Raw genomic sequence first — 14119 nt, forward strand, 5'->3', positions numbered from 1 at the left:
AAATATCCATTAATTCATCTTCAAATCTTTAGTAGAGTCCTGCAATCTTTAGGGGGAGAGCAATTGCTGTGCCTGAGTTGGTGGCTCACCTGTTCTCATGAGAGCAGCATTGAAACTGCACATGCAGGCCACTTTCATCCTTCAGCTTAAGCTTAAATTTTTGATGCTGGAGGTGTTTAATGTGACTGACAAAGCATATTCTGCCTAATATATAAGACACCACATAAGAATATGTACCTAATTTATGGTGGCTTTTTATGCCTGATACTGGTATATTCTGCAAATCATGCAAAATAGATTACTACAATTTCAAAAACTTTAGTACTTTTAAGTAGTATTTTATTCCTTGAGGTCTTAGGATGCAGTTCAACAGAAACTTCAGACCTGTTTTGGCAGGTGCTACAAAAATTCTGGATTGATCTTGCTGGATTTCTTATAAACTTCCAATCTCCTTTTTCATGTTGCTAAAGACATTATTTCAATTATATCCCATGACAAATTGCATGGGTTTATTCTTTGTGACACCAATCCTGTGTCATAACCCAGTGTATGACACTATCTTCAAAACAACCTGTACCTATGTTTGTAAGTCACAAAAACTGCCACTTCTAAAAGCACAGTATTGTCACATTCTTGGAAAAAATGGGCTTTCTGTTGTGAAAAAAAATTCATAGCTGTAGAAACTGGAAATTAATTATCTCACATATAGTCCTTGGTTTGCAATAAGTGCCAGAGGGGGGAATGTATCAACTCCTACCTCATCAAAATATAGCTTTATTTTTTAATGTATAATCAGTTATGAGTCAAAACTGGTTTTTAAAAACCTCAGTTTTAGGGTATCTCAACACTGATTTTCAAAGATTAGGCAACAAGAAAACTCTCGAGATCAGACAATGATTAGTCAATGCTTATTAAAACATAAAATTAGGCACATCTCATATCTAACACAGTAGTACCTTAAAATAATATTGCCTTTCTATTTTCCAAAATTACATCCTCCACCAAGTCCAAGGAAGGAAGTAAACTTCCCTAGTGCACAAGAGGTTATGCCCTTTGCAATATTGGCAATAGCTATTCAAAATGATGTGTCTTCACAGTCTTCTTCATAGAGCTAAGTGAGAGTGGGTCTTGGCAAGCAGAAGCTCCACCAAGCAGGTTTGTAAAAAGCAAGCACTAGCTGATATAGCAAGACCTTTAAATTGGGTAAGCTGGAAACTGGTTGCCACAGTTCTCCATTATCCCCAGATACAGCACCCATAAAGGGCTCACTCCAGCCTGCACCAGTAACACACAAAGCCATTAGCATCAGTAATTGCTGCTCAGGGCCTTCAGGCAATGATTGCATGGTCTCCACCCAGTCCACTCAGCACAGGTGGCCACATCACAGAAACCACCAGTGCTGCATGGGCAGGAGGAGCCAGCTGCCCCCTTCTCCCTGGAAGCCCCTTCCTCCTGAGCACACCTCCCCAGCAACGGGAGGGACACACATTTTCCACCATCAGTTAGCTGCTTCTCTCAAACAACAGTCTCACTTCTAGGAGGGAGGAGAAAAAAAGTCTGGGGCCTCATGATAAGCCTGGGGTATTATTAAAAGCAGTTTGGTTTACAGGATAAAGTAGAGCCTTTATCATCTGCAGTTCAATCTACCAACTTAAAAATATGTGAAATCACATATTTATGTGAAATCACATATTTATATGAACTCATTGGCTTCCACACCACATGAAAAAAAAAGCTTAAATAAGGACTGCTTGGGGAAGTAATTCTAAAAGATAAAGAAGGATATCTAAGACTGAAGGTCATACTAGACATTTCTCCTACCCTGTAAAGCTAAAGTACTGAATGTAGTGTTGTGGTAACACAGGGCATAATAGCTGTCAAGAGGATTTCTTTAAGAACATAGATGAGGAGAGGGACAGGTCCAGGAGAGAATCTCAGATGTGCAGAAGTAGAGGGAGTTATAAGCTTTCAAATTGTGTTTTATTTGCCTGCTGCTTTAGCCACTTTAATTTTTTCCTAAAACTTAAACCTCCTTCTAAGCTTCTGGTTTCTTCAAGGTGCAATTTATCACAGTCCTATTTCATTTTCAAATGCACTAAAGCATGAAGGCAAAAAGGGAAGATGAAGTCTATTTAATCCCTCTGTTGCACTGCACTAAGAGCAAGCAAACAGGGAGTTGTAAGTTTATGAGGAAGGCAGAAGAAGGAATGGGAATGGAGTAATCTCATTGCAACTGGGTGCGAAGATGCTTAAAAAAGCAGCAATAAGCTTCCAGAGCTCAGCTATTTGATTGTAGAGCGGAAAAGCACTTTCAGCCTAAACTTGACATCATTTGGCATCTCCTTAATGAGCAGGGCAAAAAACACACTGCTATTTTACATGGCTATGAAGTACATGCCACAAGAGATTTTAGCTGCAGTGAGGGCCAAGTACAGACATCAAAGGCTGGCATTTGGATGCAAAGAAGTGAGAAACACACTTTATTTCTCATAATGAGAAATGCGACTTATGCTTTATCAACCCCAAACTTCTAATAGGAGTTACATAACACAAAGCTCTGCTCCTTTCTGCTGACTGCCAAATAGCTATCAAATATTAAAGAGATGAGCACGGGCTCTGAGAGGGGGTTGTATGATCACTGTGCAGCAGCCTTACTGTGCACGTGTGAGTGCATGTGCCTCTGTGTACGTGAGCAAGAGACTCTGCACAGCAGGGTGCATCCTGAAGGTCAGTAAATAAACCCATGAACCTCCTCTCTCTGTCTTACATTCCCATCATTCCCAGTTGCCCCAGGAGTAAGGAGCCTGAAGCAGGAAGGGAAAGAATTGGGTCAAGCGCTGTTTGCAACCACTCTGCTGATGAGGTAAATGAACTGTCAGGGATGGGCTGTTGATCACAGAATGAAAGAATTATTTGGGTTTGGAAGGGACCTCAAAGACCATACAGTTCCAACACTATGGGCAGAGACATCTGCCACCAGACCCATCCTTCAACACTTCTCAGGATGGAACATCCACAACTTGTCTGAGCAACATTTTCCAGTGCCTCACCACCCTCACAGTAAAGAATTTATTCCTAATACCTAATCTAAATCTACCTTCTTTTGGTTTAAAGCCATTCCTATCAGTACAAGCCCTTGCAAAAAGTCCCTCTCTACCTCTTCTCTAGATTCCCTTTTGGCACTAAAAGGCCTCAATGAAGTCTCCCTGGAATCTTCTCCAGGCTGAACAGCCCAAGCTCTCCCAGCCTATCCTCATAGGAGAGATGTTCCATCCCTCTGATCATCTTTAGGAACCTCCTCTGGACTTGCTCCAGAAGGAGTCCAAGCCCCTAAGTCCCACAAGCAATGTCAGAGATAGCAGTGGTACCAACCCTCCCAGTTGTGGAGATTTTTTTGAGATCCAGTGATGGAACAACATTAGTTGCTTGCTGACCCCTCTAATTTAAGTGAATCTTGTAGGCTTTTCAAGAGAGGAGGAAGGAAAAAGGAAGCTGCCTCTTGGATTCACAAGACTTGAAGTTGGCAATATTAGGACTGTGACTAGAAGAACCAAATCAAGCATTGGGAAGAAGGTGAAATGTGGGGAAAACTCTGTTTTCTGGGCATTTTTAATACTAACCTTCAGTTTAAATACACTTTCATGTAGTGCTGAGTATGCAGGGAGGCAAGCCCTCCTGACAGTGGATGAGGCTTTTCAAGTGGATCAAAGACCTGCAAGGCAAAGAGGAGTGGGATGTCTCCATTGGCTTCCAGGTAGTTTTCTAATAAGATGAAGTACAATTTGATTCCTTTTGTACTCTCTGCTGACATAGCCATTTTCACAGAGGGAATAAAAACAACTTCAGGACTTATGGGGAGCAAGACAGAACTGCTGACTGCTTGGTTCCAAGTAGTTCACCAATCAGTATAGTCTAGTCAAAAAGCATGCTGGACAGGTATATAAAGAAATGCACTAAAATCTACTGTACTTTTGAATTTTTGATCCAGAAGTAAAAGAAAATAAATTAAGGGGGGGAAGCAGTAATGGGGAGGTAGGGAGAAGAGGGGAAGTGAAGCTGAAGAGTAGAAAAAATGTTACTGTGATCCAAATACTGTAAAAAAATTTGGAGAATGTCCCAGTCAATGAAAATTAAATTCAAATGTGAACTTGAACAATTTCACTGCCAGGTAAGCTGAGGTTTGAGCATGAAGCATGTTGCTATAGACTCTACCTATAAGGCACTTATCCCAGAATTCAGGATATTTATGTCAGAGGTTATTGTTCTGCCAGTGGAATCAAGAAAGGCAGAGAGAATTTATCACAAAAATTGTTTAAATTGTACCTGCTTTGACAAAATATAGACATGTATTGAATAACCCAGGATGTGGTACATGTTTAATAAAGGTTGATAATATTATTGTGGAAGAACCTTTTTTTTTTAATGTATTTTGATGTATCCTGTGTGTGAAGTCTCTTAATTTATCTGGAAGCCTTTGTGACAAGCAAATTTGCTAGTGAATTTCTGAAACTTTGCCTAGTAAAAGACTTTCCACTGTGAACAAAAGAAATTAAGAAATGAATCTGCCAGTGGTTAACATCAACAATTTAGTGGGGAGCACTTTATGAACAAGAAAAATAAAGTAGTCCCATATTCATGTTTTAAAGAAAACTAAAAATCAGAAAAAGCTTTTTCTGAAAGAAAAATACATAAACCTACCTAGCATGTGTCCTGCTTTGGAAGGTAATTAATGAAAAAACCACAACCTAGCTGATCTAAGAATACAATGTTCTTGGTAACAGGTGAAATTAACCCATGAGAGTCTCCCCAACATGGACGGCAAAGCAATGTCTTTGCCATCCATTTAAGTTTTAACTGCTCATTTTTGCCCTATTGTCTAAAACCTACAAATAGACATTGAAAATTGTCCATCCTGTGGCCTGCCTTTGAGGCAACCAGGCTGCAAAATACAGTGTTCTTCAGTGTTCATTTTTAGGAAATGAGTTTCTTCCCCCCCCCCTTTTTTTTTTTTTCTGCCACACCCATACACCATGACCTACCAAGAGGTACATCAGTGCAGGCTTCTGGAACAGGAGACCCAGCCCCAGAGAGGACATGAAGCAGCAAGGCCCAGGACCAAGCTATGCTAACATGGTGGCTCCTGCTTCCACAGCCTCCTCCCTGCAGACCACAGCTCACCCCTGACAATGCCCAGCACCCACTTGAGCAAACTAGACAGATCATGCAGCAACATGTTCATCTATAAACTCACCTCCTCAGTGTATTAGGCAAACTTACATTAAACTGCACTCCAAAGACAGAAGTTCAAGGATTAATGCCACATAAACAATGACACATTAATGCCACAAAAAAAAAAATGACAAGCCTTTTGCAGTAAATGAAAGCCCACCAACCTACAGCTGAGTTTAAATTGGCAGCGCCAGCCATGAATAATTGCACTTCAATGCTAACTGCTGGCATCACAGCTACACTCATTTGGGTTTATGATTCAGCCAATGTTAGTCCTTTCATGAAACAGTTCAGTATACTAAAGCCTTTTTTTTCTTCCCCCAAAAAGATCATCTGTGCCTTTGGGATTTCTTTGGATTCATTTTCAGTACGAATATGTCATGCTATGAATGGGGTATTAAAGAAGAGAATGGTGGCAGACTGAACTCTCCCTTTTAGGTTTATGGTCAACAGGCCCCAGTAAAAAGAGTACAAAAGAAAGGGGTTTTTTTTAACTGCCACTTAAAAGTGTCAGCTATTCCCTGAAGCTCAGGTACTAGACTTAAATGTGTCAAATAAAAAGAAAACTCAAATGATAACAGTGTGCTGATGGACAGCAGGAAACTCCACATCTGGGGAGTTTCTGAGAACACACTGGGACCCTGATTTCTGCAAAGGTCTGCAGAGGATTCCCACATTGCTTTGCCTTTCTTGTGTTTGAGGGTGCCCTGCTCAACAGGAAAAGGCACTGTTGCTGTAGTTTCTCATGCCTCCCTGGAATATGACCAAAGACCCAACAAGTAATTTTTGTAGTCCCACACAGTCACAGTCTGAATATCAACTTTTCTTTCAAGCACTACTATTTATACTCGATTGTTTTCAACAGTGCATTAAAAGCCAGCTGGAGCAGGAAAGAAGGATAGTGCAGAGGATATACATGTTTTTTACTCCAGACACATTAAACCCACAGCCTTATTATGCTTTGTACTTCAGAGACATTAAGTAAGCCTTTGATGAACATCTATTTTAAAAACTGTCAGTTATGCTTCATTTGTACTATCCCTCTTTGGCTCCATGTGGTAAGGTATGTCTTTTACTCTAATAATGATACAAAAAATTAACAGACTCCCTAATTACTCAGCATGGGCAGAGAGCACAGGTCAGGCTGCAGCCACCATCCAATTGCTCTCCTGACATCCATGGTCTCTCTTCAAATGTTCCCATTCCTTCCCTCTCTTTCTCCTTTTATTTTTCTCTAGAACATATACCTTTTTTCCTAACTCATTGCTTCTCCTCTGCCCACTCACAGCTATTGTGCGAACTTGGGCTGATAACTGGGTTTAATTAACCATACTTGTATAATGTAGCAATACAATTTCAATATGACTGCTATGTTAGCAGTAGTGGACTAATATAATGGTCTACTGAAGCAGAGCATTGTCTGTAAAATTGAAGGTACAGCTTCTCCTAAAACACAGCTAGCAAAGCCACCCACATGCTTCATGTTCTATTAAAACACCCTTACTCAAATTCACTATCAAACAGACTTTTCAGAAGAAAAAGTGTATCTTGTAAAAACATAAGGTGGCCTGAAACTAAATGTATATTGGTTTATGATGAAAAAATGCCCCTGTCACCCTGGAAACATTATCCAGTCAGCACTTAAAATGTATTGGGAGAAAGGACTGCAACAAGGAAATCCATGTCATGAGCTTGGTGTGAGAAATTTTGCAGCTTATTTACATGGTCACCTTTTGCTTGATGCCTCTAGATCCTTTCTCATTTTGTTTATTTTCATGATGATCTCTAATGTTCTGTGCACACACACACACACATATGAAAAATCGCTGCAGAGGTCTCCACTAGTCCATGCTGATCAATACATTTCAAAACATTTCTCTGTCCTGTCCAAGGACACAGGTAGCTTTTTTCTGCCATATCCAAGAGAAAAGTCACACTGCTAAAGCTGCATGTGTAGATGAAGTCAGGATGATGAGGAAGGGATTATGTTTAGGCAAATTTTGTTTATGCATAGTAAGGGATATTTAAAATCTTCAGGGATCTGAGTGCTGGAGCCAACTTGGAAGAAAATGTTCCCACCCTTGCCCACAGTAAGATCAGCAGAGTGCTGTTGGGAAAACTCTGCCTCTTTAGGAAAGCAGGCAGCATCTACCTTTCCCCTCATCCCATTTTAAAGCAAAACTGAGGAGCTTGGTGTTTTCCACAACAACTCAGTAGTCAGGGTGTTAAATCAGAACAGGGACAGCCAAGTATAGTTGCCTGCTCTGACTAATTCAGCCCAGGCGTTTGAGTATCAGTCTCTCAGGTCTGAGGGAAGGGTCCTACACATAATCGCCTGCCAATAATTTTTCCAAACTGGTTCTTACCAAACTGTTCAGTGTTCTGTAAAACCTGATACTGGCTGTGCTAAGGTGAGTACAGCATTACATTGTGGAGACAGAACCCACACGGGACCCTGGGAGATCAAATCTCGTGGTTCAGGCCAGGAGAATGTAACACTTAGAAAGATGAGGAAGAGCTGCAGCAGGAGACACTGAAAAGCCATCTGAAGAGGAACAGCATGCTGATCATGGGGAGTGGGGGGAGAAGGTATGAATCAACACACATCTCCTGATTATGATAATCTGATATGGTTTGCCAATCTCTTCACCATTTTCCCCTAACAGCTGAATATGCTGTCTCCTTTAACCATGCTGTTCCACCAGGACCCTCCTGTCTGTACCATCCAGCAGTGGTCATTACAGGCAAGCACGTGGTACCCTGTCACACCAAGCAGAGCTGAGAGGGACCTTCAGGACTCCAGACCACACTGAAGTGTTTTGATATCTAGCAGTCTGCAGTCTGGCATGCCAACTGAAAGAGATCTAGAGAGATGGATTAAGGAATGAAGGCCTTAAAAAGAGGGTGAAAAGTCAGGTCTTTCTAATCTCATTCATCAGACTATGGCATGTTTTTTCTACCTTCCAACAGGTATGTCTGGACATTGTCACCTTTATCCACAAGTTCTCCCTTAGCATCATTACTGAGACACTCTCTATTTGCAGTAAGATGTTTCAGTGACTAGCAGTGCTTTTCCAGCTGCAGGATTTCAGATTGGGAAAATTAAAGGGTTTGTTGGCCATTCTAGACATGGCCAGGATGCAGGGCCTCCCAGGGCCTCCCAGAACCTTCTATTCCATTCACAAGCATAACATGCCAGTCTGACTGCAAGGCAATCCTAAAGAAAAGTCCGATGCAACACTGGGTGCTAGGAGGAAAATGTTCTGCTTTCCCCTTGCTGATCTGTATGATGGTAATGACAGGATACACAGCATTTAATCACTTGGTCAGATGGTTGCATGGATCACAGAATACCCCTGAAAGCACCTGGCTGGCAGGGGTCCAGGTGCTCTGACACAGACCACAAAGCACTTTGTGAAGTGCTCAACAAGGAGCGGGGCTGAGGTGCAGCTGGGCTCACACTCACCTTTCAAACATCAAGGAAACCATAAATGGCTTTTGATTTTGTATCCAAAATATTTAAATTCAGGGATGTCTGGACTTGCTGCTCTTGTTCCATGGCCCTTCAGCAGGTGTAACACCAACTCCTGTATGACATAGTCTGTGACCAAGAGCCCACACTGGCAAGGCTGCCTAGTGGCACATCCTTTGTAAAGATAGGACATCTTCCAGTGCAGGGGGACATACAGCATCATGGATACAGGACATGACAGTAGTGGTGACATAGCACAGTCAACAAAAAACACTTAATAATGCCTAAGAGCCATCTAAGTTCAGCCTGCTGAAGTTTTAAAGTCAACATTAAAAAGGCAAAACTTCTCCCATCACAGGACTCCCCATGTTGCAAATGAACCTCCAATTAGTTTCATTAGGGCAGCTTGCAGCCAGAATGGGACTTGCCAAGCCACAAACCCTGCAGTTGGCAGTGCAGCTTTATCTGTTTAGGAAATAGGCACCTTTGGTCAGAGATGCTGCCAAAATGTAATGGAGGAGCAAAATCCAGTGTGGAAGTGCCTCTGAAGAAGTGCTGTAATTGGAAAACTGTGCCTGCAAACCTGTCTACTTTTTTTTTTTTTTTTTTTTTTTTCTCCCCAGAGCAGGTGCTGGGAAGGTTTTAGATGGACATAAGCAAAGACTTTTCTGATTTGAGGTTTCATTTGTCAAGCTCTGCTCCTCTATTCTACTTCTCCACAAACTATTACATAGTAGCCTTTACTGTAGATAAGAGGCTGGACCATGACTGGGGTTGAGTCAGTACAGGGTAGATTAATTCTGCTCCAGCAAATAAAGTTTGCCTGGATTTACAGTGATGCAGGATAAGAGATTCTTGCCTGTTTCTGCTCTTCCACTGAGGGAATTAGATAGGGAAGCATGACCATTTTGTGCCTGAGGAAAAAATATATGTTAGCACCCCATTCAGGAATAGTGATCATCTTTGCAATATGGCTCAATAAAAGAGTAATCTGAATTGAAATTTTGTATTTTGTGGACAATAAGACCCAGTTTTCACTTACTAATTTATGGATTTGTTTCAAGGTATTCAGTGTTAGCTCTACAGCCAAGTTAAACATGATTTGTTCTATTCTGGAAGCCCAGAAATAGACAACTGAGAATTCTTTTAACACCAGGAAATTCTCATTTGGCATAGAACCAAAACGGCCAGCTGTACACAGTGTATGGGACCTGTCAGGGACACTGCTGAGCCAAAAAAGCATGATAAGACTGCAAATTACAACAACCAAGTTGTTGTTTTTAGCATGCCTGCCTCCACCCCAAGTATCTTTGGCTGTTGCACTAGCTCTAGCTAATACTGGTGATGTCTAGTACAGCTGCCTTGAAAGGGAGTATGATCAAGGAGGCCAGATCAGATTTGATGTGATAAATTAAATATGACAGGTCATGGTGTCTGCAGTGCTGGGTGGAAAGCTGGGTGTAGAATGCACTGTTCTCCCAAACCAACAACCTTCTCCCCCAGATGCTGTCAGCACTGGGGCCAAGCTGCCTTAGTGCCAGACAAGCTTCCTCCAACAGCAGGTTTGGCAGCATTTCTCTGCCCTCTCCAGGAACTCTGGCTGGCAAAGCCCTGCCAGCTACAAATTGTACCTTAGCATGGCTCAGCTCAACAAAGTTATGCTGGCACAAAGTCCCAGGGTGGACTGGGCCAAGCCTTGTTAGGGAGTTGTGCTATTAGACTGCACATCTCGGGTGCTTAAAAGCACTAAAACTGGTGAATTGACTAGTCTTTGTGGACTGAGAGCACCAAAACTCACCTCACACCATCATTATCACCTGGGATTTAAAAGAAGTCCTGTCCTTAAAAGAAATGTAATCCTGCACATCCTAAGATGTGCAGGATTGTGTAATCCTGCACATCCTAAGAGTTTGTGCTACCTCTTGGGAAATACAGCCCTGCCAGGAATACAGCTCACCAAGGGGTTGGGAACATGAAGTACCCAAACGGCCACTGCTCTGCAGCATTGCAGGGCAGCTTTGGAGCAACTGGCTCCAATTTTCAGGTTTTTCTCTCTTCATTTTCTTGTGAAAGCAGATGTTTTCCTCATAAATGCAATTGTTTTCATGAAAATCGTTCTGAAGGCACTTTTCCAGCCTTTTTCATTTAGTGCACATATTTACCTTGCAATACAACATTAAAGCAATACCCAGCTGTCAGCCATGTGATTCTTTACATTTGAGGTCACTTTGACCAGAGATAAAAGTAAAGAACTAGCCTCATTAGCTCAGCAATTTTGGCCAGACATATTGATAGAAAAACCTAAATTAATTTAACCTGTCACACATTTACTCAAACCTTTCCACTACCTGAACATGCAGATGTCAAACATCCTCTGCTCCTTGCACTCTCCTGCTTCCCTCTTTGTAGAAAGTAGAACTTACATACATTTGTTTTGCTGTTGTTCAGAACTGCCTGACTATACTTTTAAAGAAAATCAGGCCAGGGAGAGAGGCCAAGAGCTGGCTCCTGATGGCTCACTCCCCTCTGCTGCCTGCTGTCTTGCCTCCTCAAGACAATCTCTGGACATGATCCTGGGATATGTTGCTCCATCCCCTAAGGCTGACATGATGGAGACTACCCCACATCTTTCTCTGTCTTCCTTATAGCATCCCCCCTCCAACATTATATCAGCACATCATCATGGTGGTCTCATCTAGAAGCTGGATGTACTTTCCTCCCATGGTCCCAAGGTACTGAACCCAGGTCCTGCCTTTCATGTTCGCAATGCACCAGTGATTCTGGAAGCTGATGCTTCCAGAAACCTGGAAAGATGCACAACAAATAATAATTGTGTCTCAGGACCACCACTGACTATTTGGGGCTCAAGGAGATTTAGGGCTGAGGGCTGTGTGTTGTGAATGTGGCCAGTCTCTCCCAAAGGACCCCTCAGGTTTAGGGACAGGGGACAGAGGGAGCAAGCAAGCACTCTCTAAACTGAAGGCCTTTGGCTCATGCAGATCTTGCCACTGGTCCATAAAGCTGAGTATCCCCACGCCACTGACCCAGCACTGCCTCACCTGGCTTGACACTTGCAGAAACCCACATGTCTGGCAGCATTTATGGGAAAGGAGATGGCTCTCCTGTGAGCAGAGCCATCATGGTCCAAGAACACACCTTGGCTTGTCTGTAAATCCTTCTGCAAACCTACCCATTTGTATATGTGCTTTTCCAAGTAAACATAGTAAAGAGTACCTTACTATTAGAAACTACACATGAAAGCAGCATGCAGTGTCAAGAACACAAAATTACATGTTCTAAAACTTTTATCAACTTTAACTCAAAAAGGTTCAGTAGATAATCACGTGCTTTCAACAAATAACATTCCGAGAAACAAGACTGCATTAAGTAATTGAAGAATTGCTCTACAGGAAATGTAGAGTTAGACTCTGCTCTCTCCTAATTCTATTTTCAAATCAACCATCTTTTTAACAAATATGTTGAATCTTGATCTTTTGTTGTTGTTACTGTTGTCTGCTATTCCCATAGCAATAAAAAACAATTGCAACTAGTGCATGTGTGTGTTAACAATAGCCAACTACTTCAGCAAGTTATTCTTTGTTTTAAAAATGTCTCCATTAAGGTCCAATAAGATATCAACAAACTCAAACAGTTTGGCATGGCCAAGAAATGTTCTTAAAATTAAGTTTCTTATTGATCTCCAATTTAATTTTAAAAGCTTTGTATTAATGTGTGACAGCTTAAAAGACTATTTAATACTCATATTTCTGTGATTTTTTGTGCATGACTGAGGAATAGAGGAGACAACAAAGAATCAATATTTTTCTCTTTGAAACTAAAAATAATCTCCATTAGATAATCTTAATATTTTGTCAAACTAGGAGCTTCAGCTGTTTAAAACCAACAGTTCATCTAAAGGGCTGAAAAAATACAGGTTTTGGAATGTAAATAGTTTCAAGTTGATACTTTCTTAAAGCATTTGATAGGAGGGGATTAAGAAACTTTAAGCAGTCAAATTAATGCACTCTCTATTTGAAAAACCTATTATGGTAAATAAGCTTCAGTATGGACACTGGGACACACATGAATTTTTGAAGACTTGCAATAAACGTATCATATTTACAGCATATCCAACTTCATGCTTTATTAGTGTGACCTCAGTTTTCATAAAGTGTGAAAATGGACCTCCAACATGAAATCTCTTTGGCATTTCAGCTGCAGTGCTACTGCTGAATGCAAAATGTAAATTGCTTCCCTGCTTTCATTCTCCTAATGAAGTACTTACAGCTTATTATTAATACCCATTTGAACAAATGTTTTTAAATATGCATAAATACCAGAATGTACTACTGATTTTTTCCCTCCACCATGCAGAGGCCTGTTGAATTCATCTGCTGAAACTCAGATTCAAAATGCTTTCATGGAGGAGGATCCACACACAGACCATGCCTGAAGAAAACACTTCCATCAGCCCTTACAGTTCTATGAAAGAAGTTAAATAAAATGACATCAGAAGAACAAAAGTGAAGCTCCATAGTAGTGCTTCTGGGGACCAAGTGCCAAAATCTTTTGGGGGATGAGACCAGGGGCTGTTGATGTTTGTGCTTAAGAGGAGGCAGCAAGGAGTGAAGGATCTGGGCTCCTGGCATGACTCAAAGCCCTGGGAACTTCACCAGCTTCAGAGGGCTGCAAACCAGCTCCTCATGAGGAAGAAGGAAGGACTGGCAGGGCAGTGTTAAAAGAAAGGCAAGCTGTTATTATGAAAGGCAACTATCACTGAAAAAGGGCCACATTCAGCAGGCAGAGCTGTGCTAAGGCGTCACATGAAGCACACTGTGCTGTCCTCTCCCTCCTGGCAAAAAAAGCATCCACCCTAGTGAGTTCCAAGCACACAGTCCCCCCCGAAAATAGTTTTAATTGTGTGCATTCAGATAAGCAATTATACTAAAGGCTATTATGGCAGTTACCCCAAAACAATATAAATAGTCATCTTGCTGACAGATAAAACACACGGTGCCAAACTCCTTATAACAACAGGACAGGCTATTAATCCCATTCAGTTTTGATGATATAATGCTATGGAATATATTTCTGCCCACATTACTGACAATTAATGCAGCTTGCATGCTGAGAGGAGAAGCTTTGTGTTCAAGGGGAGTAAAATTTCCATGTAAATGTGGGACAAAGGTACCAAATGGATGGCAAGACTGAAAAGGAAAGATTTACTACTCAATGTGCATTTTGCCAAAGAGATTTTTTTTTTTTAATAGTAGTAATAGCAGAGAAATGTCCTGCCTGTTAACTAATTGGATTTGTGCAATTCAGGCACACTAATTTATACTGAAACGGCTTGCTTGCCTTCCCTCTTTTCAGCCTGGCAGATGGACTAGGCAAAAATGTGAAATTCACTCAGTCATT

At 41.4% G+C, this 14119-nt stretch overlaps 1 protein-coding gene across 1 annotated transcript in view; it reads right to left on the reverse strand.

Moving 5' to 3' along the window:
• The window catches only part of SH3RF3 (SH3 domain containing ring finger 3), a 247410-nt gene that overhangs the window by 157910 nt on the left and 75381 nt on the right, over positions 1-14119 (reverse strand). The gene's annotated exons all lie outside the window — the stretch shown is intronic.

Source organism: Agelaius phoeniceus, chromosome 2, assembly GCF_051311805.1.
Source record: "Agelaius phoeniceus isolate bAgePho1 chromosome 2, bAgePho1.hap1, whole genome shotgun sequence".
NCBI classification, from domain to species: Eukaryota; Metazoa; Chordata; class Aves; order Passeriformes; family Icteridae; genus Agelaius; species Agelaius phoeniceus.